General features: G+C 50.9%; 1 non-coding gene across 1 annotated transcript; it reads left to right on the forward strand.

Annotated features, from left to right (window-relative positions):
- Window positions 1–18,757: 18,757 nt before the first annotated feature.
- On the forward strand, window positions 18,758–18,961 carry LOC134049877 (small nucleolar RNA SNORA74). Its single transcript, XR_009933635.1, has one exon. It is a non-coding gene; the product is annotated as a small nucleolar RNA SNORA74 (small nucleolar RNA).
- The last annotated feature ends 2,749 nt before the right edge of the window (window positions 18,962–21,710 follow it).

The raw sequence follows: 21,710 nt of genomic DNA on the forward strand, positions 1-21,710 counted from the left end.
ACCAACACACACACACATACACACACACACACACACACACACACACTGACTCCAGCAAGAAGGCAAACCTCCCCACAGGAGAGGCTGAACATCGCCAAAGGAGAGGCTGAACCTCCCCAAGGGAGAGGCTGAACATCACCAAAGGAAAGGCTGAACATCCCCAGGACAAAGGCTGCAGGTGGCAGAGCTGTCCCCTCACCAGGTGTGCTGCAGGGGTTGGCAGACAGGGCTTTCCTGAGCAGCAGAGCATGTCTAGGAGCAGCTGGAAATAGAGAAAACCTTGCAAGGGCACCTCTGGATCCATTTTGTAGGAAAACAGCAGATTTCCAGCTGCTGCCCGTGCCAGGGAGCAGCAACTGAGAGACAAGATCTTGTAGTTCTCATCAGCCTGTGAATTAATTATTTATAGGAAGAAGGTTCAGCATAGAATCATGGAAAGCTGTCAACTTGCAGTCCATGCATAGCTTGCTGCTCTGTGAACCAGGGACTCCTCACCCCTGCATGGCACAGGATTAAAATCAGCAGCTGTGGCACAAGGGGATTCATTACAGCACAGCAACAACGAGCACCGGGAGCCCAAGGCACTAAGAGCACACAGCAACAACCACAGGGATACAGCAAATGCAGCCTAGGATCCTTCCTAAAGGAAAAATATGGCGTAAAAGGGCACTGGGAGTGATGTAACAGAGCTGGCATGTGGAGCAGCTGGGGAAGGAGACTCTGACAAGGCTCTGTGGGGCCAGACTGTCAAAGGCAAGGCAAGCACAGCACTCAGGCACCAGCCCAGTGCTCTCCTACCCCTACACCAAAGCCACTAGAGGGATCAACTCCCAGCCCCTCACCTGCACACCCCCAAATCTCTCCCATCAGGAGATTCTGGCTTTGTGCTGTGGCAAAGCCTCCCCTGACACTCAAAAGCAGCACCAGCAGCTTGCACAGAGGATGGAGATTGCTGAGAGGGGGGAGCAATCTGCCAGTGCCACCATCACCAGGCAGTGGGAGCACGACAAGAGCAGGGCACACAGAGGTTAAAAAGGAGCAGGCTTCACACTCCCAGGTATTGCAGGAAAGGTGCTCATCCCCAGCTCGCCAGCACTCTTCTGAACACAGCCAGGATGAGCTCTGAGCATTTAAAACACACCAGAGTGCTGCTCCTGGTTTGCTGGAGGAAATAAAGGGAGTGGGATGTCCCACAGGGAGGAGGGGGAACAGCACAAGCACCTCTGGACGTGCCCTGCTTCTGCAGTTCAAGGTTAAACACCTCCTTTGCACTCATTCCTGAATCTGCCTCTCTCTAAAGCTGCACCAGGTAATTAGAATCATTAGAACTATTATTAGACCATAATATTATTATAGCATTTTTGCTACACTTGACATCTGTTGGCTGATAGATTTAACTGGTACATAAGAAATAACTGTGCAGAGATTTCTTGCAAATGAGCGGCACACAGAAGACGTTAAAGCATTCTGCATTCAAAAAGTCAGTTTTATGGAAGTACACTTGAAATAAAAATTCTAAAATTAAGTTAAACCTTTAATACCTCTCGTTAAAGGAATTATTTGGGCTTAAAGTAGGCAACCATTAAAAAAATCCTGACTTTTATTTAGATGTTTAAAGGCATATGGGTGGCTTGGTACCTCCAGATCAACACATGCATCTTCTTCCCATCTACTCCAGAGATTTCTAAACCATCCTTCCATCTTCCTTTCCCTCTTTCTGCAGCAGGCACTTGAATTATTTGGGCCGAGTCTGACTGCAGAGGGAACCAGTATAATCAGGGCTCTTACAACCTGCTGTCTGCAAATCCTATAGAATTATCAGCAAACACACATTCTAGAATAAAATACAGCTTCCTGCAGCCCATGAAGCCCAAAGGGCTTTGCAAACTAGACTTGGGATGCAATTTATCCACCACTGAGATTCAGCTGTAATCCAGAGTGGAACACAACCTTTCCATCCATATTTAACTACAGCACACAGGCCCCTGGAGAAAAGCGAGGAAGAATCCAACAAAAGCCATAGGAATGTTTTAGGGAGACTGGATTTTTTTCCCCTGGAACTGAAGTCAGGTCAGGGCACCCACTGAGTTGGACTCAGTGATGCTTGTGGGTGCCTTCCAACTCAGAATACTCCATGATTCTATGACTCCACCATCAGCCATGGACCAGTACAGGAGAACAAAGAGGGCCCAGTGTTTCCATCCTGGTGGTGGTGTCCCTGAAGCACAGCTGGAGTGAACAGCTGGGTACCACAAGTTACCAGCCTGGAGAGAAGGAAGATATGAACACCACAGGGGAATCCTGTGTTGTCCTCAAATTGGGTAGGGCCCAAATTTCACGGCACAGTTACACCCATGTGCTAAGAAAGATGGAATAGCAGGTAGAACACTTCAGAAAGTTCAGTTTTTAAACTTCAGGCAGCTGAGCCCAGCAGCCCAGTACTCACAGAGCTCAGGGAGGGCAGAGCTGGTCCTGCTTGGGCAGTGCTGTTTGCTCCACTGAAATCTATTTCAGCTCAAGTAACTCCTCTTCCTGAAGCATCACTGGGGTGTCAGCAGAGCCCTGGTGCTGTGAGGTATCCTGCAACCACTCCCACCGTGACACGCTAGCTAGGAATAAAAACGAGTATCATTAATTTCCCCAGAGCAAGTAGTTTTATCTTTTCCGGAGAAGAGCAACCACACAAGAAACTTGGAATTGCTTGAGGAGAAAAATGTAATTTTCGCTACCTTCGTCAAGTACAGACAAGATCAGCTCTCACTGAGAGAGAAACAAAGGGGAGCAGGAGATGCTGCACACAACTTCCCCTATGCACAGCCCACTGCTGAGGCAGCTCTGAGTGGGAAGCAGGGTGAGGATTGCCCCGGAGCTGTCCCAGTCCCAGCAAGAAGCCCCAGGTAAAGGAAGTTCATGAAAGCTCTTAAAAATGACCTAAGCCTTCAGAAGGAGAGCACAATCCCCCACTACAGAGACCTGCCCATCACACCTCTGACCAGCACAGAGCAGGCTTTTCTCTCTATCCCTCTGATGCTTTCAGAAGCCAGAGGAGCTGGGGCTGGGTGAGCTCACCTTAATGAGGCCCAGTGCTCATTATTAACTAAGAAAAAAAGACCAACCAAAGCAACTCCACCCTATGCACTTGAGGGGTAGCTATCAGCAATTCCCTGTCACCACAGGAGAAATCCTTCTGTACGGGCCCTGGGAGCTCAGCCCAGGTCTGCTTCTGTTCATCCTTTCCATTAATGGTTTGAACAACGAAAGAGAACGCACTGTTATAAAACCTGAAAGGATGCCCAGGAGTTAAGAGCTGGAAGCACTCCAGAGGTCATGATCGGAATTGATAAACTGAAGAGAAGTTCCCAAAACATCCACAAATCAATAGAAAGAAAATCAAGGAAAACAATGCAAAGAAATGTACTTGGAAACAGCACAAACAGAGATCAAGCACACAAACAGTCCAGGGGAGGAACAGAGGGAGACAGGGGAAAACTGGGGACCAGACTAAATGTGCCAGTGCTGTGATACCACAGCTCCAAAGAGCTGAACATCGCTCTGTGATCCACAACAAAATATCCAGTTCTGGGCCCCGTGCTAGGTGTCACCTGTGAGTCACAGACTAACCAGAAGGTCTGGGCAGCCAGCAGAGCAGTCAGCAGTGCAGAACATGCTGCCCCACAGCAGCTGGGGAGGGGTTTCTCCATCCCTGCTCCCTCCAGGGCTGGTACAAGCTCTCAGATTTTAACAACCAGCCATGGGGATCCCCATTTTATGAAGGCAAGAGACAAACTGGCTGCTCAGTTTGCTGCAAGGGCAAGTTAGATGAGCTGCCAGGTTCTCTGAGGACATTCCATCATCTTGGGAATCTTGGGATTCCATCAAGGCCCAGAGGGAATTGGGCCCTGTCCAGATCTGCACTACCATCCACCACTGCCCAGCCTGGAGCTGAGGATCTCTCACCTGGCTCAGACAGGGCCACGGACAAGGAGGCCGTTCCAGCCCTGCATTTCATTTTAGCATCCTCCATCTGGCTACTCCTAGCAGTGACAAAGCCAAATGAACAGCCTTCTCTTCCCCAAAATACAAAAGAGCTCCTCATCCTGCTGAGGGGCACCCACACAAACACAGACCCAGCACCAGCATGACCATTTCCACTATCCCTCACTAACAAAGCTCAAAGCTTGTCAAGCTTCATTTGCAGTTCGCTGCTGCAGCAGAGAAGCCAGCAGGGAATGGGATGCTGCCCTGTGGAAGGGCATGGCTGCCCAGTTTCCCTCCTCCTCTCCCACCCCACACAGCCCCACTGACCTCTGCAACTCTCTGAAGCCCGCAAGGGCCATCACCCAGCCATGACACCTTAATTTGAGGGGTCAGTTGTTGAAAGCCATTGAAGCCATTGCCACAAGGTGTTACAAAGCAGGTGACACCAGAGCACAGCTGCACCAAACCCAACCAGCAGCTTGGCAGAAATCCAGCAAGGGTGCAAAAGCTGCAAATCTCATGCAAAAGCAGGGCTTAGCTCTCAGGAACATTTCAGATTTCCCAAAGACTCAGAGGGATTTGGGGTTTTGCTGAGCTGCCTCATGAACCGCAGCCAGAATGGATTTGAACAAAGCCTCAGTTTTCAGGCACTGTCTCCCTTCACAGGGCTGCTTCCCAGAGATCCCCAGCCTTGTGTCACTTCCCACTTCAGGTGCTAAGAATATCTGCATGTTCATAAAAAAAACCAGCAACCAACTATTGAGAACGTATCAACAAAGAGCTCAACAAATCTTAATTAAAGCTGATTCACCTCCCTCACGAGTCAAGCATTATTTCTCAGAGGAGAATGCTGAGTGGAAGAGCCGAGGTGGGTTATAAAAGCCATGGAGGGAGTCAGAAGCACAGAGGATTAGCACATAGAAAGGCTGACTATTATCCCTAAATTTATCACAATAATCCACCGCCTCATGAATTCTCAAGGTATGGCTGCTGTGCTTTCAACCCCACCTGACCAACCCAAGCAGAAGCAGACAGGTTTGGGGGTGCTGGAGTTTTCCAGGTGTTTCATTGCTCAGACTAAAGGAATTCTCCATTGTAAAAATGAAGACGATGGGGGCAGTTAGCACCAGCCCTGCTCTTGTGCTGCTTCAGGATACAGGGACAACACTGGGTTCAAAGGCTGTTCTGACAGTTCACCAGGAATTGTTTCCAGCTGATTTCTTCCAAAGAATTGTATTTGTATCCCTTCACATTTAGTACATACACGGTCACATGGACAGCAGCCTCCAGGAACTTGCAACATTGCTCTCTAACCTCTGGTAGCTGGACTCCTACACTGAAGCTTCCGGAACACTATTTTGGATATTTCCACCATAGAAATGCCCTAGAGGCTGCTGGAAAACAAAGTGGACCAGACCCTGTCATTTAAAGGCAGGGCTGGGGAGAAAGAAAAGAGAAAATTAGAAGTCCATCCCTTAACAATGCTACTCCCAGAGAACAAATGAATTCAACGATCACAGGAACACTGCGGCAGCACGTTCGGTAAATGACAGGGTGTGTCATCGTCTTCTAAGTCCTCGGGAGATTTATCTGCACTTAAAAGGTTCCTGCCGGGCTGTGCACGGAGCAGCCTCTTCCACAGACAGCTCCAGCACAGAAATGCCCCTGCAGATTATCCTCCTTTGGCAGGTAAACTGAGCAGCACCGGAGCACGCAGCTCTGCCTCTGTGCCGCACTTGGACTGGGTTAGTTCTAGCAGAAAAACACTGCAGAATAAATAACTTGGCCCGAACAAATTGTGTCTACAGAACTTGGTGTAAACCCATACCCTCCCGAAGGTGGGCGGCAGCAGAGCTCTGTCTAAGATCTGTCCTAGCAAGTGTTAGTCAACCACTAAACTTAAACAGTGTTTATATACGAAATCCCATTTGCTCAGCGTTCCCTTCCTGGCCTTGTGCAACGTGTCATTTTACCAGTTCTCCAGCCAGAGAGCCATATGCAGGCTTGCACCAAAACAATTAGGTTTTAAAATTCAGACCTCGTGTTACAGAGCGCACACCCTGAAAAAAACACCCATCTTAATATCCCAGAGCTACTTCTGTGGTTCCAGCACGTTTTTATTCCACAACAGCCTGGGCACACAGTAGGCCGGAGGTCACCCAGCCCAGCCTCGCGCTCCAGGCAGGATCCAAACTGTGCCCTTTGGGGGAAACTTACGTGTAAATATTTATGTTTTAACTCCCTCGGGGTAAGGGATTCCTGTCCTGCACCCAGTATGTGCCTCAGTGCCCGTCACAGGGCCTGCGTTGGCGTCCCTGCAGCAGCACTCCGGCAGGGACGTGTCCTACCGGCCCGACCCCGGCTGCTCTGAGGGGAACCGGCCTGCGGACCGCCCTCAGCCCGGCAAGGCCTCACCGCCGGCTCCGCTCGCACGGGGGCAGCGTAGAGAAGGCAGCGACTGCCGCCCCCAGGGCCGGGACCAAGGCTCCGTCCCGGACCGCAGGCCCCCGACACGGCGATAGAGCCCAGCTCTCACAGGGCGCCAGCACCACCTCCCACCTCAGCCCCCCCCACCCCGACTCACCGCTCCGCACTGCGCACGCTCCGCCCGGCCCCGGCCGCCCCGCCCCTGACCCCGCCCGTGCCCCGTGAGGCGGTGGCGGCGGCTCGGCCCGGCCGTGTCCCGGCCTGGGTTAGCCAGGCTGGGCTGCGCTGTGTCCTGTGTCCCACGTCGGGCTGAGTTGTGTCCCATGTCCTGTGTCCCGGGCCGGGCCGGGCTGGGCTGGGCTGTGTCCAGTGTCCCATGTCCCGTGTTGGGCCCTGGGCTGCGCTGTGCAGGCAGGAGCCTCCCTGGCTGTAGGAACAGCCTGTCCTGGCTGTGGGCGGCAGCCCTGGCCTGGAGCATCTTTCTCTCAGGAAGGGACTGATGGGACTGCCTGGCTGGGGGCACCTCTCTGCATCGTGTTAGGAGAAATTCCAGATGAATTTCTCCATGGAAAGGGTGGTCAGGCCTTGGCAGGGGCTGCCCAGGGAGTGTCCATCCCTGGAGGTGTCCAAGGAAGAGCTGGACGTGGCACTCGGTGCTCTGGGCTGGGGACAATGTAGGGATATCTGAGATGAGTGCTGGGGATCAGGAGGAAATATTCACAATGATCAGGAGATGTTCGCCTTGCACATCACATCATCCCTGCCACAGACTACTTCACCCTGTTTTTTTTCACAGGTTTTGAGGAAGGTAGTGAGATTTCAGATAAATACAAGGGTGTAAATTCTCAGCCTTGGCACCCCTGGCTGATGCTGAAATGAGGTGAGAAAGTCAGAGAAGGCACAGGGAGCTCACTGGTCCCCTCACCTCATTCACTCAAAGCACTCTGCTGATTAAAACCATGCCAAAGCATTTCCCACCCCTCTCCCAACTGTGACTGTGATGGCATAGCAGAAATTACGGAAAATTGACAGCCACAACTGTGCAACCCTTCCTGGCAAGGGCTGGGCTGTGGCTGAGGAACAGGCCATGGAATCCACTGCATAGCAGCCAAAACCAACCTGCCAGCCCCAAAATTAAACCTGCAATGCTTAATTATCCAGTGAAAGATGTGCAACATTGCAACATTGTGGGACCTGTCCCTGGGCCACTGTCCCCATGGCTCTGCTCACCCGTGCTGTGTTTCACTGCTGGCACCCAGTGGTGCCACCCTCCTCCTGGAGACAGGAGATTGACTGTAAGCAAATCTCAGCTCTCCTTGCCAGTAATTGAATATTTTCAGTCTTTCCAGGATGGTTGTAAACATCTCAAAAACATAATCTGGAATCAAATCCCTCAAAGCCTGTCAGGATTGCACCAGAGCTTTATTGATGCTTATGATTTTTGTTGGGGTTTATGGTTTCTCAGTCAGCTACGTGATTGCTGCCTGGGTTTAACTTCTGGCCTTTGGATAGGTGGAAGCACTGCTGTACTCCAGCCTATTCCTTCTCCTTTTGGGCTCCAGACACCAAGCCCAAGGCTGGCAGCCAGGTAGGACTGGGCTCTCTGCTTGCAGCCCAGGAGCCAAATGTCAGCTAGGGCACTGCGAAGAGGATTTTCTCCTTGTTTGTCTCAGGGTTTCTCGGGGCACACCAGCCACCAGGCAGTTTGAGAAGCCTCGCTGAGATACTCAGTCTATCCAGAGAGGAGCACTGCTGCATCCCTGGGCAATCCCAACTAAATCCCACATCTGAAACCATATCAAAGAGATAAGAAAATACATTCTGCACGTATTACCTTCTGTATCTCTAGTTCCTCTCTTTGGTCTGATAGGGTGGAGGGCTTTTTCAACGGTATTATAGAAGATGGGTGTGAGAGTAATTTGGGACTGGGAGTAATTTTTCATCAGTATACTTAAAGACAGTCACAGCACTAGGAGGGAGTCCTAATTGTGGAGTTGTGTAATTAGTTTTTATGTCACTGCAATTATTCTGTTGGCTACATATAAAGAACATGGGAAAATGCAGCACTTAATTTTAAATCAAGACTTGATTCTCTTTTAGTAGGTAATTGATGTTGATCACATCACTTAGCAGCGACTATAAAATGTGCTATTTAGATTGTAAAAGGATGGCGAAAAGGACTAAGAAGATAGGTAATTGATGAATTGGTGGGAGGCAGCAGGAATTCCTCAGCTGGCTCTGTTTGCAGCTGCTCCTGGGTTTCATTAGTGCCCAGGGCATTAACGAGCACAGAGCTCCGGTCCCACAGCATCACTGTCCTGGACCACAGAAGCAACAGGGCCAACTGCACTCCATGGAATTGATCCTTCCTGGTTACACCCCTTCCTTTAAGGAATTCAGTTTTTCCTCATGGAATTGATCCCTCCTGGTTACACCCCTTCCTTTAAGGAATTCAGTTTTTCCTCATGGAATTGATCCCTCCTGGTTAAACCCCTTCCTTTAAGGATTCAGATTTTTCTCATGGAATTGATCTCTTCTGTTTAAATCCCTTCCTTTAAAGAATTCACATTTTCTTCAGGAAGATGTGTGTGGATTCATTCCCTGCACAAATGGGCTTTAAATCATCATCCATCACCAACACCCAGTTCTGGATGTTCCAAAGATGTCCAGCAAAGCCTTTGTGGCTCCTTTCCACCATGGCACTGTGACCACAGTGCCCATCATGTGGGGATCCTTACGGAGCCTCCACACCCACACTGCTGCTGCTGCTCCAGGAAGAAATCAGCCCTGTAAAACATCAACAAGACCAAAGGTGCTGCTTTACGGTCTCAGGGATCTCCCTGGGGTGGGATCACAGAGGGCAGGCTCCCCAGCTGAATTCCAGGGGAATTGGGATGTTATGGAGCAGCAGTGCAGTAATTGAAAGTCTTTTTTCTTCTGGAAGCCCTTGAGGCTGCCAGTCTCAGCTGAGCCGCTGCTTGCCAACACTTTTTCATTTCTTCTCTGTTTCATCTCAACTTTCCATTGGGTTCTTCATGTGTCTGAGCTGCAATGATAAATATGGAAATAAAGAGGCATTTACAGCCCTTCTCCTGGGTTGATTTTGTGTATAAACAAGCTGTGCTTACAGCATCCTTCTCTCCACAGTGTTGGTTCAGGAGCAGCAGGGTCTGCCCAGGACTCAGTGGGGTGAAGGCTTTGGGGAAAAGGAGTGCCAGCCACATCCCTGGGTCACTGTGGGGAGAAAACTGCAGCAAAAGGGATGGGGCAAGCAAGGCCCACAGGGACTTCTGTAAAGGACTAAAAGGGAAAGAGCAACAGCTGAAGAGCTGGATGTGTGAAGTGTGAAGAAAAGCTTTAATTTGCACAGAATCTCTTAATCCATTAATCACAGGGACATTTATGTATGAAAACCTCCCTCTCGTTTAATACTATCTCAGGTTTGTCCAAGAAGGTAATAACTGGTTGGCAGGGGAGTGGGAGGGGTGAGGTGGGACAGGCTGAAGCCATGGGCTTGTTTCCAAGGAGAGAAAATCAGCCCTTAACAGCTTGGAGCCAGCACAGGGATGAGCAGTGATGGAAAGCACCGGACACAGCAGCCCAGGAGTCACAGTGGCACTGGGGACACTGGTTCCATGAAGTAGGATGCCCCAATGCCTCTTGGCTCTCTGGAGGTTGCCTGCAAAGGCTGGACAAACTTGTCTGAGTGCCTGGAACAGAGGGTTTGGGGGTTTAAGAGCAGATTGACATCTTCCCTTCCACCACAATCCCTTCCTCTCTATTCACCCTGCTCCAGTGTTCCTTCCCCTGCCCCAAGAGCTGGGGGAGGTGAGGATCATCCTGGACGCAGAGGGAAGCTCTGGCAGCATACCATGGACTGATCCATCCCCTGATCCTCACCTGATACTTCTCCCAGGCTTAACCTGTTCTGCTTTAATCCCACGTGCTTTCCCAGTGTTGGGGGTTGGTTCTTTCCCTTCTCCCTCTGTGGAATTTTCCCCATTGTCATGCTAAGATACCTGTTGACTGGGCTCTGGTGACAAGGGGGAGGGGAGAGAGAAGGGAAACCCCGTGAGGTTCAAACAGCCAGAAGAGGAGAAGGAAGGCTCTGGCTCGGCCCATTTCCCCCGCGGAGTTCGGATGAGAAGGACAATCACCGCCCGTGCATCCCTGCCATCCCAGCTCCAGGAGCCATCCTCACTGCTGTCAGACCCTGCCCTGCTGCCTTCTCGCTGTAACCTGCCATCATCCAGCACTCTGCTGAGCACCAGGACCCACACCGTGAGCGGAGAGCTCTCTCTCCATCTCTCTCTCCCCCTGGGACAGCGCTGCCATCACCCCCAGCCCTCCTGCAGCTCTGCGGGACCTGCCCGCCCCCAGCACCGGGAACTGCAGCTCAGGGAAAAGGTGCCTGCAGCCAGAAAGGGACTGGGACTGAGTTACTGTTCTGTTTGTGGGTAATTTCATAGCTGTTGTTGTTCTTGTTTGTCTTGTTAGATGTACGAGTAAAGAACTGTTATTGCTATCCCCATATCTTTGCCTGAGAGCTCCCTTAATTTCAAAATCATAATAATCTGTAGGAAGGAAGGATCCCATTTTTCAGTTCAAAGGGAGGCTTCTGCTTTCCTTAGCAAACACCTGTCTTTCAAACTAGGACACCCAGCAACACCAGCATTGCACCAGACCAGCCAAAGTCTCCTCGTGTCCCATGATGGCCCCACAGACCTCAGACTTCCCTGTCAGCCAGCAGGTGAACATAATATCTACAAACCCTTCCTGGAGCTGTTACCTGCATTCCTCAAGGGAGAAAAACAGAAAAAAATTTAGTATGCAGCTTCTTCCTCGAGAAATCAATGGGATCTCAAGTCACTGTGAAGTTCCCTGACTGTTAGAGATGCTGCACTGGTAAAAACTAACCCTCAGAGGAGAAGGGGTAGGGGAAAAAAAGAAAGAAAAATAAATTCCAGTGACTAGACAAGGCTAAAAATGTTGCAGAAGGCTAAACTGCCAGGGCTGGGGCTTGTTTTGAAGTCCCAGAGTGCGGAGTGCTGCACAGTCTAGCTGTTTATTACCCCACCAAGAATCAGCTGTAATTGTTAGTTCTAATTAGAGCTGTTGGGTAAAAATGTAATCAAGAGTTTTCATTAGGGAAAAATAAAAAAAAAAAAAAAGACATTTCATCTAAATTAAAAAATTTGTTTTTTAAAAAAGGGGGTAAATCTTGAAAATTTTGTAACAACTCGTTTCAGCATTTTCAAGATGAAAAGGGATGTATTTTTGCTGTGAAACACATCATCAATTCAAATGTGTTTTATCTTACAGTCTGAAGAACAAAAAATAGTTTTCAAATCAAAGCAAAAATGCTATATTTAGGCAATTTCTTTAAAAAAGCCTATCTGGGGGTTTCTGTCCTAATTAAGAATGGTTGGGTTTTTTTTTTTATTATTATTTCTTAATGGAATAAGCTGTTTCTGGTTAGCTCTGCTCTAAAACCGCTGGGTTGTTGTACCCACCCATCTGTCCCCAGCAGCTGCCCCCAGTGTTCTGGGTGTCAGCACTGCCTGAAATCCCTGGGATTTAAGTCAAGCTTTATAAAACTCACAGAATTAAAGCAAATTCCTTGCTGCCAAGACACCTGGTGGGGCACTGGAAGCACACAGGTGTGTGTGGTGGGCCTTGTAGCAGGCCTGAATTCCTAAGGGGAGCTGATGGTACCCACGCTCGGGGCAAGGCAGCTGCAACCCCCCTTTGCATGTTTGACCCTGTGGCTGATGCCATGGGATTGCCACAGACCCCAGCAGGGGTTTGCATCCTTGGGGATCCTCCCCACAGGATTAGCAGATGACATTTATCACGCTGAGAAAGTTGTTTAGGAGCGGTTAGATGAATAGCAGAACATGTGGTTTGTGATCTGTCTTGGGGGTAGGAGCACTGAAGGAGAGAGAGGACAGAAAAAATGGGGATTAAATAGGAGCTGGGAGCAGAAGAGGACACCAGGGAAGGAGACTGGGCCAGGGAGAATCTCAGCAGGAGGAGGGTGGAAGAGGAAGGGAGCAAAGCTGAAGGGCTCTGCCAGAGATTAAATGGAAAAAGAAATTGCTGTGCAGCAGTTTCAGCCCAGAATAGAGAGTGCTGCACAGGCTCCTTGAGCTGCCTGAGTGCATTTTGAACAACAAAAACACCAGGGTTTGACAGGGCCAGGACACCCAGGGGGGCATGGAGGGGGAGGAATGGGAAGAGGGGTGCAAGCCCGGGGGAGGCAGGGTCCCAAAGGCAGGGCACGCTCCTGCCCAGCCACATCCAGAGTGGCACTGCCCTTACTGGTGCACACACCCCTCTGCCAACTTGACTGGGGGTTATATCACCTTTCCCAACTCCTCTTTTCTCCAAATTGAGAGGAATGAGGGATTTGTCTTTACAAAGGAGCTGTGGGTCTGCTGGTAGACAGGACTAGCACTGAGAGATAAAAGAAACAATGGGAAGGATTCCCCTGATTGATGAATGGAAAAAAGATACTTGCCTTTACAAACAAACTGTAGGTTTGCTGATAAATGGAACTGGATATTGAAAGATAAAAGAACAATGAGGAAAACCCATGAATTCCATAAGAATTAAAAATTAAAAGGGAAGGTTGTACATTAGAGGGGAATCTCAGGTATCAGATGTTCTGGGAAGTCTGTGCCTCTCAAGTATCTCAGCCAACGGGGAAAGAGAGAGGGAAATTGGGATAAAAAAGAGACTGCATCCTCCACAGATCTTGAGCGATCACAGGGGAATACCCCATGGCCTCTCCCTTTATTTGGATAAAGCAAAAGGACTCCTCTGTCTCCTTTTTTGACATTAACCTCTGGTGTTTGTAGATTAATTTTTCTGACAAGACCAAGAGAGGTTGCTCCCCAGCTCCACAGTAAGGGAACAGCCTGAGTAGCCTTTCTCCAAATTACCCAGAGGGATCCAGCCAGCCTCAGCCTCCAGGACAGCTGAGCAGCACGTCCTGCCCCACTGCCACCCCCGGGAAGCTGTGCTGGCAGAGCTGGCACCCAGCACATGGCACCAAGGCCTGGGGGGAGGCTGCAGCTTGGCCAGCCAGGGAAGGAGATGGTTGGATCATGGGTTCTTCTTGCAGGGAGCAACTGGTAGATGAAGCCTGGAGCACCCACTCACACGTGGGAGCAGACACAGGGGATAACAAACTGCACCAGGACTTTATGCACCTAACTCAAAATAAGCTTTCTTTTTTACAAAACATATTTACGATAAATGATTTCTCTCTCTCTCTCTCTCTCTCTCTCTCTCTCTCTCTCCTTTTTTTTTTTTTTTTTTGTTATTATTGTGAAGTTATAAATTATTGAAAGGCTTCTCACTACTCTCCCAAATCATTCTCAGGCAAAGAAAAGGAAGAAAAGGCAGTTCTACCTTTCGACAGTGCTTTGTAACAAAATGAGTCAGATTCATTTCACTCATGATTTGCCCTTGGATCCCTTTGTCCATGTCTTAAATACTTCCTGGCTTGGTCTGATTAGCAGTGTTTCCTCGGGGGCAGAGGAGGCCCTGCAAGAGCTGGAGGTGTTGCAGGTCAAGATTAAAGTGCTCTGCATGCCATTCACTGTCAAAAGTGTAACTGGCTTAAAGCAGTGCAATTAGATGGCTCAGAGGTTCTGGAGTAAGAGCAGCAGTGTTTCAGTGCAAGTGATTAAAGCACAGCCCTGGCATTAGGGATGTGATTAAAAGGCAGTGTCGGGGTGAGACCTGGCAGAGGAGCTCAGCAGGCAGGGTTAAATCCACATCTTCTTCTCAGGTTGGACACCCCAGGGCCTGGGAAAGATCTCTAAGTATCAGCTGAGCCAGCTCAGCTTTTAGGTCTGGAATGCCATCTTGTGATGGCACTGGGGAAGTGGAAATGGCCCCTCTGTGGAGTCAGAGGAGATGATGGAATTACAGAATGGGTTGGGTCAGAAGAGACCATAAAAATAATTTTATTCCTCCCTGGGGACATCTTCCACTATCCCAGGGTGCTCTAAGACCTGTCCAGCCTGGCCTTGAATACTTCCAGGGATCCAGGGGCAGCCACAGCTGCTCTGGGCACCCTGTGCCAGCCCTGCCCACCCTGCCAGGGAACAATTCCTGCCCAAAATCCCATCCAGCCCTGCCCTCTGGCACTGGGAGCCATTCCCTGTGTCCTGTCACTCCACCTCTTGTCCCAGCTCCTTCTTCAGCTCTCCTGGAGCCCCTTTAGGCCCTGGAAGGGGCTCTGAGCTCTCCCTGGAGCCTTCTCTTGTGCAGGTGAGCACCTCCAGCTCTCCCAGCCCGGCTCCATGGCAGAGGGAGTATCTCTGTGGCCTCCTCTGGACTTGCTCCAACAGCTCCACGTCCTTCTGATGCTGGAGCAGCTCTGCAGGGGGACCTCACAAGGGCAGAGGAGAGGGGGACAATCCCTTCCCTCACATGCTGCCCACTCCTCTGTGGGTGCAGCCCAGCACAGGGGGGTTTGTTGGCCCGTGTCCAGCTTTGCATCCATCATATCCTCCAAGTTCTTCTCTGCTGGTAAATGAGTTCTCCCAGTCTGTGCTCGTGCCTGGGATTGTTCTGACCGGGGTGCAGCAGCTCAAGGAGTACTGAATCTCCCCAAAGAGGAAAAGGCAGCATCGAGGCCATGGCTGCCCCACCAGCTCTGCTGTGTGGGAGCTGAACAAGGCTGGTGTCACTCACAGTGCAGTGTGAGCACAAATACCCACAGCAGTGTTTGTCACGGTCCCCAGCTGTGACAGGCACCAAGGGGACACAAGTTCTGGAGGTGACCACCATGCTAAATGACGATGCAAATCCACAAACCTTTTCTTCCATAGGTTTGCTGAATTTTCTTCCTCTTCCCACAGTACTACTCTGTCTTTTTCTCCAGTGACTGACAATGTGGCCAAATCTGAGCCAAAATTTGATCAGTACAGAAGGATCCTAGTACCAACCCTGCAGTGCCAGAACTGGATATGAGTAGTGCCATGGGGCAGGCACTGCTGAGTACTAGGCACAGCTTTGTTTGGGGCTGAGGGGACAGTAAAGAATCTCTCTTGTTGCCATAGAAGCTGCAGACATCAGTTACAGGGGGCATGTCCCACCCCAGGCTTGGAGCACACATATTTTGAAGCATTACAGCTCCATGCCAGTGCAGATTTCTTGAGTGGATGTACTGTGCCAGCAGACAGTGCTCATGTCCTGGTTTGACCCATCCTGCTAATTTATGGGAGCAAATCACTCAGATGTGATTTCTCCTTTATGCTGTAACTGAGCATTCACTCGACAGGGGTTACTCAGGCTTCTGGAACCTGTTGAGTCACTTTGAACACAAGCTGCAGGGCTGTGCTGGAATTCAGGGAGCTCAGGGGAGGCTGTGTCTAGACTAGAGGAACTCTCCTGAAGGCTAGCTGGGCTTTTGTTTTGTAGTAACTCATATCTCTAATCTGGTTTGGAACAAAGCATCTCAGTCTCTTCAGGCCCTACCACAACACTTGCAGGAGAAAAGGAGGATCTGTTTAGTTGTCACCAAGCCAAGATGAACAACAGGGACTGGCTGCAACTGATGCAGAGAGCACATTCCTGTGACAGAAGGGGGCTTCACTCCCATGGCAGAGCTGCTGTGTTTCATGTGGTTTGATGCTTTTCACCCTAACTTCACAAATTATGTGCAGGCCTTTGTTTGAGCTCCCCTCCGAGGCCAGCAAGCAGAGGAAAAGCTGTGCACACAGAGGGGGTTATACTGGGACACGGGAGGCTGGTCCTCGCACTGAGAGTTGCTGAGTTCTGGTATTTGGCATTCAGGAAGCTTTTGAAATATCTCCCCGATCCTGCTGAAAATGTCATGTTAAAAGAGACAAAGCCTATTAATGCTGCACTAATTAATTAAACAGCTTCCAAGCTGAAGCTGTGGCTTAGGGTCTCAGCAGAGTTATCATCCACCCCTGTGTGGACACATGCCCTCGGCCACAAGCAGCAAGACTGCCAGGAACAAGAGCATGAAGTGTTCTGTGTCTGCTTTTACCTGTCCCTTCACCAGACAGCTTTTGCTGTGCTGCCCTGGGCATCCCTGTTCCTCACCAGCTTCATCAGTGGCAGGGGAAGCACCGAAGTCCTTCTGCTCAGCACCAGCCTCTCTCCCTGCACGCAGCCATGTCCTGGGCACAACAAGCCCAGGGCTTCCCAGGACAAAGCAGGATCAGGCTGAGCCAGGGAGGAGCACCCCACATCCAGGAAGAATAGCTGCCTGCCTTGGGCTGAAAATAAGACCATGAAACATTTGAAGAAGACAGAGCTGGAGTGGATGATTGCCTGAGGCAAGGCACAGCTCCAGCTGAGTTCACTGCTGAGCTCTGAGAGCGTAAGCACATGAGGAGCATGGGGGAGGGATGCCAGGCTTTCTGGAAAGGCCTTGAAGTGTCTCACTGGAGCACAAAGCCCAGAGAAAAACTTCCTTTGATTGAATACCTAGCGAGTTACACTGCCGTGCCCAGACATGGATACACAGAGCACCGGGCTGATGTGAAGGCATCCAGTGGTGGCCAGGGAAGGTGTGGAATTGTGCTTTTCCCAGCGAGGCACTTGGCAGCAGCACAACTTTTTCTCTGCTTATTTCAGGGCTGGGCTGTTTTCTTTTGTTTTTTGCTGCTGGCAGCTGCTTCTTAGCTAACAGTTGTATCTCCTGTGCCTGAAGTGGGACACATCAAGGGCAAGCAGAGAGACAGTTCACTAACCCCCTGCTTCCCATGAGCTGGTGCTTGAGTTCAGTACTCTCAGCTCCACAAATCTTGTGTTTCCTGTGCTCAGGCTCTGCCAGGGATGCTGCAAATGTCCAAGGCTAGACTGGACGGGGCTGGGAGCAAACTGGGATACTGGATTATGTCCCTGCCCAGAGCAGAGGGTGGGATGAGATGATCTTTAAAAACCCTCCCAACCCAAATCGCTCTGTAACTGATGATGGAGGGTTTTTCCCCGCCCCAGGGGGAGAGGCTGAAGCCGCGGGGCGGTGCCTGTGCAATCACCTCGGCAGCGCGGGGAGGCTCGCACTCTTTCTGCTCCGGCACCGTGAGGGGAATGGAGCGGCTCGGGGCAGCCATGGCCTCTCTCTGCTCCGGCACCGTGAGGGGAGGGAGCGGCTCTGGGCAGCCATGGCCTCTCTCTGCTCCGGCACCGTGAGGGGAGGGAGCGGCTCTAGGCAGCCATGGCCTCTCTCTGCTCCGGCACCGTGAGGGGAGGGAGCGGCTCTGGGCAGCCATGGCCTCTCTCTGCTCCGGCACCGTGAGGGGAGGGAGCGGCTCTGGGCAGCCATGGCCTCTCTCTGCTCCGGCACCGTGAGGGGAGGGAGCGGCTCTGGGCAGCCATGGCCTCTGTGCTCCGGCACCGTGAGGGGAAGGAGCGGCTGTGGGCAGCCATGGCCTCTGTGCTCCGGCACCGTGAGGGGAAGGAGCGGCTGTGGGCAGCCATGGCCTCTCTGCTCCGGCACCGTGAGGGGAGGGAGCGGCTCTGGGCGGGCACGGCCCCTTCTCTCAGCCGGGGCATGGCCCTTCTCTGCCATCACCGCCATGAGGGGATGGAGCGACGCTGCGCGGGCCCGGACCTCCATGAGCGGCCGCCGCCGCCATGAGGTGAAGGGTGGATAGGGGGCGGGATGGCGAGGGCAGCGGGGCTAGACAACGGGATTCTGGGGATGGAAGGCACCACCTGAAATACATTTTTTAAAATTAGCTGTTTCTGCCGACCGGCCCGCTCTGCAGCCCGCGGTATGCCGAGACTGGGGGTGTTGCTTGGTTTGCTGGCTTTTGTCCTCTGCCACAAGCCAGGCCGCTGCTGTTGAGCTGTATGAATACATATGGAATTAATGGGTTATTTACGATGCTTCTGCTGTTCTGTCTCTTCAGGTCTTCAGCTGATGCTGGGGATCGTGGTGACCCGGAGCTGTGGGTGGCAAGGAGCAGCCCTGAGGTGACCCAACCCCATCGTGTGTGAAAGCCCCGAACTGTGCTGGGATAGCCAAGGAGGCCTCACCAGGAGGGCACTAGAGCCTGCAGAGAGGAGATGAGAAGGGATAACCTGCCTGTGGGGTACAGGGAGAGCTCTGGAGCAACGTGGGTGAGGTGTGACCATGAGCCAATGAGCAGAAATGGGCAAAAGTGTTTTGCTGTCTCAAATTGTCTAAAAGGCCTCTGCTGGCTCCTGTGCTAGCCTCAGGGTGGAAATAACATGGTTTATCCAGCAGTAGGTTTAGCTTACCTGTTGCTCTTGATGGATGAAGCTTTGATGAGAGGAGGCATCACCGGAGAGGTGTGCCTCCTTTTCTCTGACCCCAGTTTTGGGGGTTTTTTCTCCCAGCAGTAGTCAGCTGCCCGTGGCTGCTCAGTGCCTGTGCCAGTGTTATGCTGCTGGGAGAGAAAGGTGCTGCCGAGCTCCCCTGGCACCAGCGGGGCTGTCCTGGTGCTCGGTGGTGCTGGGTTTTGGCAGCACTCTGCATGCCTGAGAGTGGAGTAACTCCTGCCCGTGGAGTTAAGAGCCTAGATTGGATGCAGACAACACAGAAAATGGAAAATTCTGTTGCAGATATTTTAATGTGTCTCTTTTATATAAAAATTAGTATCACCTAATTAACTGCTCTGTGCTAACGGTTGAATAGGGCTCCTCCTTTCAACTGTCTTAATTGGGTTTTCATTACAGGTAAATTGGTGTGGGGCATGCTGGACCAGCAGGAGTGGTCAGAAGAAAAGCTGTCAATGCTGCTTTGAAAGGTGTTGAGAAAATGGAAGCCTTGAGCTCACAGCTTAAACGGGGCACCTGGAGAAGAATTTGTTTTCACGATGTGGATGTAGGAATTGGAAACATCAAAGGGGGTTTGGGACAAGGTATAACAAGAATTATGCGCACAGTTTATTGTTAATCTCTTGCTGCTTGTTGAAAATATATTTTATATGACCTCAATTAAATTTACTTATATTTAAGCTTGCTCAGTTTGTTTTTCATTATCTTACAAGGCTGTTGGTGCAGCAGGATTTGAGAGTGGTGGTGAATTCCTGCGGGAGACTGGAGAGGCTGTAGTGAGGCTCTCATCCCTAGGCCTGGGGGGGAAGTGAGCCCACCAAGGAAGGTTGGAAAAGGCTGATGAAAATGTAAATACATCAGAACTGCTGGGAAGGGGCAAGATGACTGACAGGCATTCAGACAAAAGCGGTGTTTAAATGCAAAAGTTGGAACCAAAGGAGTGTTTTGCTCTCCCCAAGATGAGATTTGGAACCTTTTGTGGATTCCATGCAGTCGTCTGGGAAAACCTGGGTTTGTGAAATAATCCTTAAATCTCTTCAGACTCTTAGGTATTTAGCCACATGCCCTTCTGCCACCTGAATACCCGGAGCTTTGAACGCAGTTTTTACACTGCACATGGGAATACTTGTTAAAATACTCAGCATTAGAGAGAGGTTTTCTCCTGGCTGAAGCCTGAGTTCTGTTCCTGTAGGAACAAATCCTACCTGCAACACTAATCAAGGGTTTCCCATGGATGTCTGCTGTGCCCAGCAATTTTCCTCTTTCCCAGGTGGGTGCCATGGGGCTTGGTGCCTGCTGCCCTTACGGTGTGCGGTCCTGCCTGCTGGCAGTCAAGGAACACTCACTATGTCAGTGGGGGCTCTGCTGCTGGATCAGGTGTTCCCAAAAGTGGCAAAAAATGGGGAATATGTTTTTTTCACAATATCCCATTCATCCCTGCCCTCTGGCAGTGGGAAGCCATTCCCTGTGTCCTGTAAGCCATTTCTCTCCAAGTTTCCTGCAGCTCCTTCAAGGCTACAATGAGGTAACCCCAAAGCTTCTCCTGTCCAGGTGAACAATCCCAGCCTTTCCTCCCAGCAGAGCTGCTCCATCCTCTGCTCATCCTGGAGCCTCCTTTGGCTCCAGCAGCTCCAGCTCCTTCCTGGGCTGGGGCAGCTCTGCAGGTGGGGTCTCACCTCAGCACAGGGGCATGGGCGGTTCTGGACTGGGGCATGTGCAGCTTCCAGCTTTGTGCACAACTGGAAAGTAAAAAATAGGGATGTCCTGAAGGTTCTCCCGTGGTCAGCACATGCAGGGAGCTCAGGGTGACACCTCCAGCAGGAAGGGGACAGTCAGCACTGTGAAGTTCATTCTGCAGCACAAAGACAACTGGTAAAGGTCAGAATGATTCACCTCAGCCCTGTTCTGGTGCTTTGAGCGAAGGACAGCAAAGGAAATTTGGAAAGAACCTATGTCGTTCAAGACTGGCCGTGAAATAAAGCCAGGAAAGGGAGCAGGACCTGCCTTTGTGCTTGGGAAATGCCAGTGTGATTTATGGTTCTGTTTAGGAGCACCATACATTTTGAAATCTATATATGACTTCTAGCAGGCAAAAATGGCTGCATTGCTTTACATTTGCTCTGCTTTTACTGCTCTGCAGCACCACAGCACAGGAGGATTGTTAACTCAGATTGATGGGCTTGTTTTTGAGCACTTAATTGTTTTTTTACCCTGAGCTTGTTAAGAGCTGGATTTCTTGTGATTGTTCTCTGAGCATTTCCATATTATTTTAACACGTATGTTGTACCACTTCCATTTTTCTAAAATACCCTATGTGTTATTGTTTCATTGTGCTCTCCAGCCACTTAGAGAGAAGAAAAATCAGCCTGTGCTGAATTGAAGAGGCAGATTTTTCCTTTGCCCTGGAACTTTCCCTGAATTCACACACACACCCTGACCTTCGTAGAACTGCTGGAACCCAGCGGTTTCCAGGCTAATGGAGAGACTGGTTCTTTAACCACAAAATTAAATAGGGAAGAAATGTGGTGACTACGAAAGAAATCCAAATAATGAATAGTACTTGAGGGGTTGTAGGAGTACTTTGGTTTCAACTCAAGGGTTTCAGGAGGGCAGCAGCAGCACAGGGACCTCTCCTCATCCAGCACAAGGTGGCAATGTTGGATCAGAGGAACACCACAGCCTCGCACATCGACTGCAGAGCCTTTTTACCAGAATCTTCGAACAAGCCTCACAGCCAGCGAGAGCCCAGTTTGGAATATTTTAGCGATGGTGACACTCGCGTCGTGCTGAGGCGAGCGGCCTTGGGCTGGGTGCCTGTGGGCGTGCTCTGGGACACAGAGAGCAGCGTGAGGACCAGAGGACACTCTGGCTACCCCTCACACACCACGGATTCCCCGGGCACACCCCGCAGCGGCGCTGCCGCCGGTGTCGCTCCCCGGAAGCGGCTGACGGGAGCCGCGAACCCTCAGCCCGGCGCTCCTCCCGCCGGGGGAGGGCGTGGCCCCCGC

This window comes from Cinclus cinclus, chromosome 14 (genome assembly GCF_963662255.1).
Source record: "Cinclus cinclus chromosome 14, bCinCin1.1, whole genome shotgun sequence".
NCBI lineage: Eukaryota > Metazoa > Chordata > Aves > Passeriformes > Cinclidae > Cinclus > Cinclus cinclus.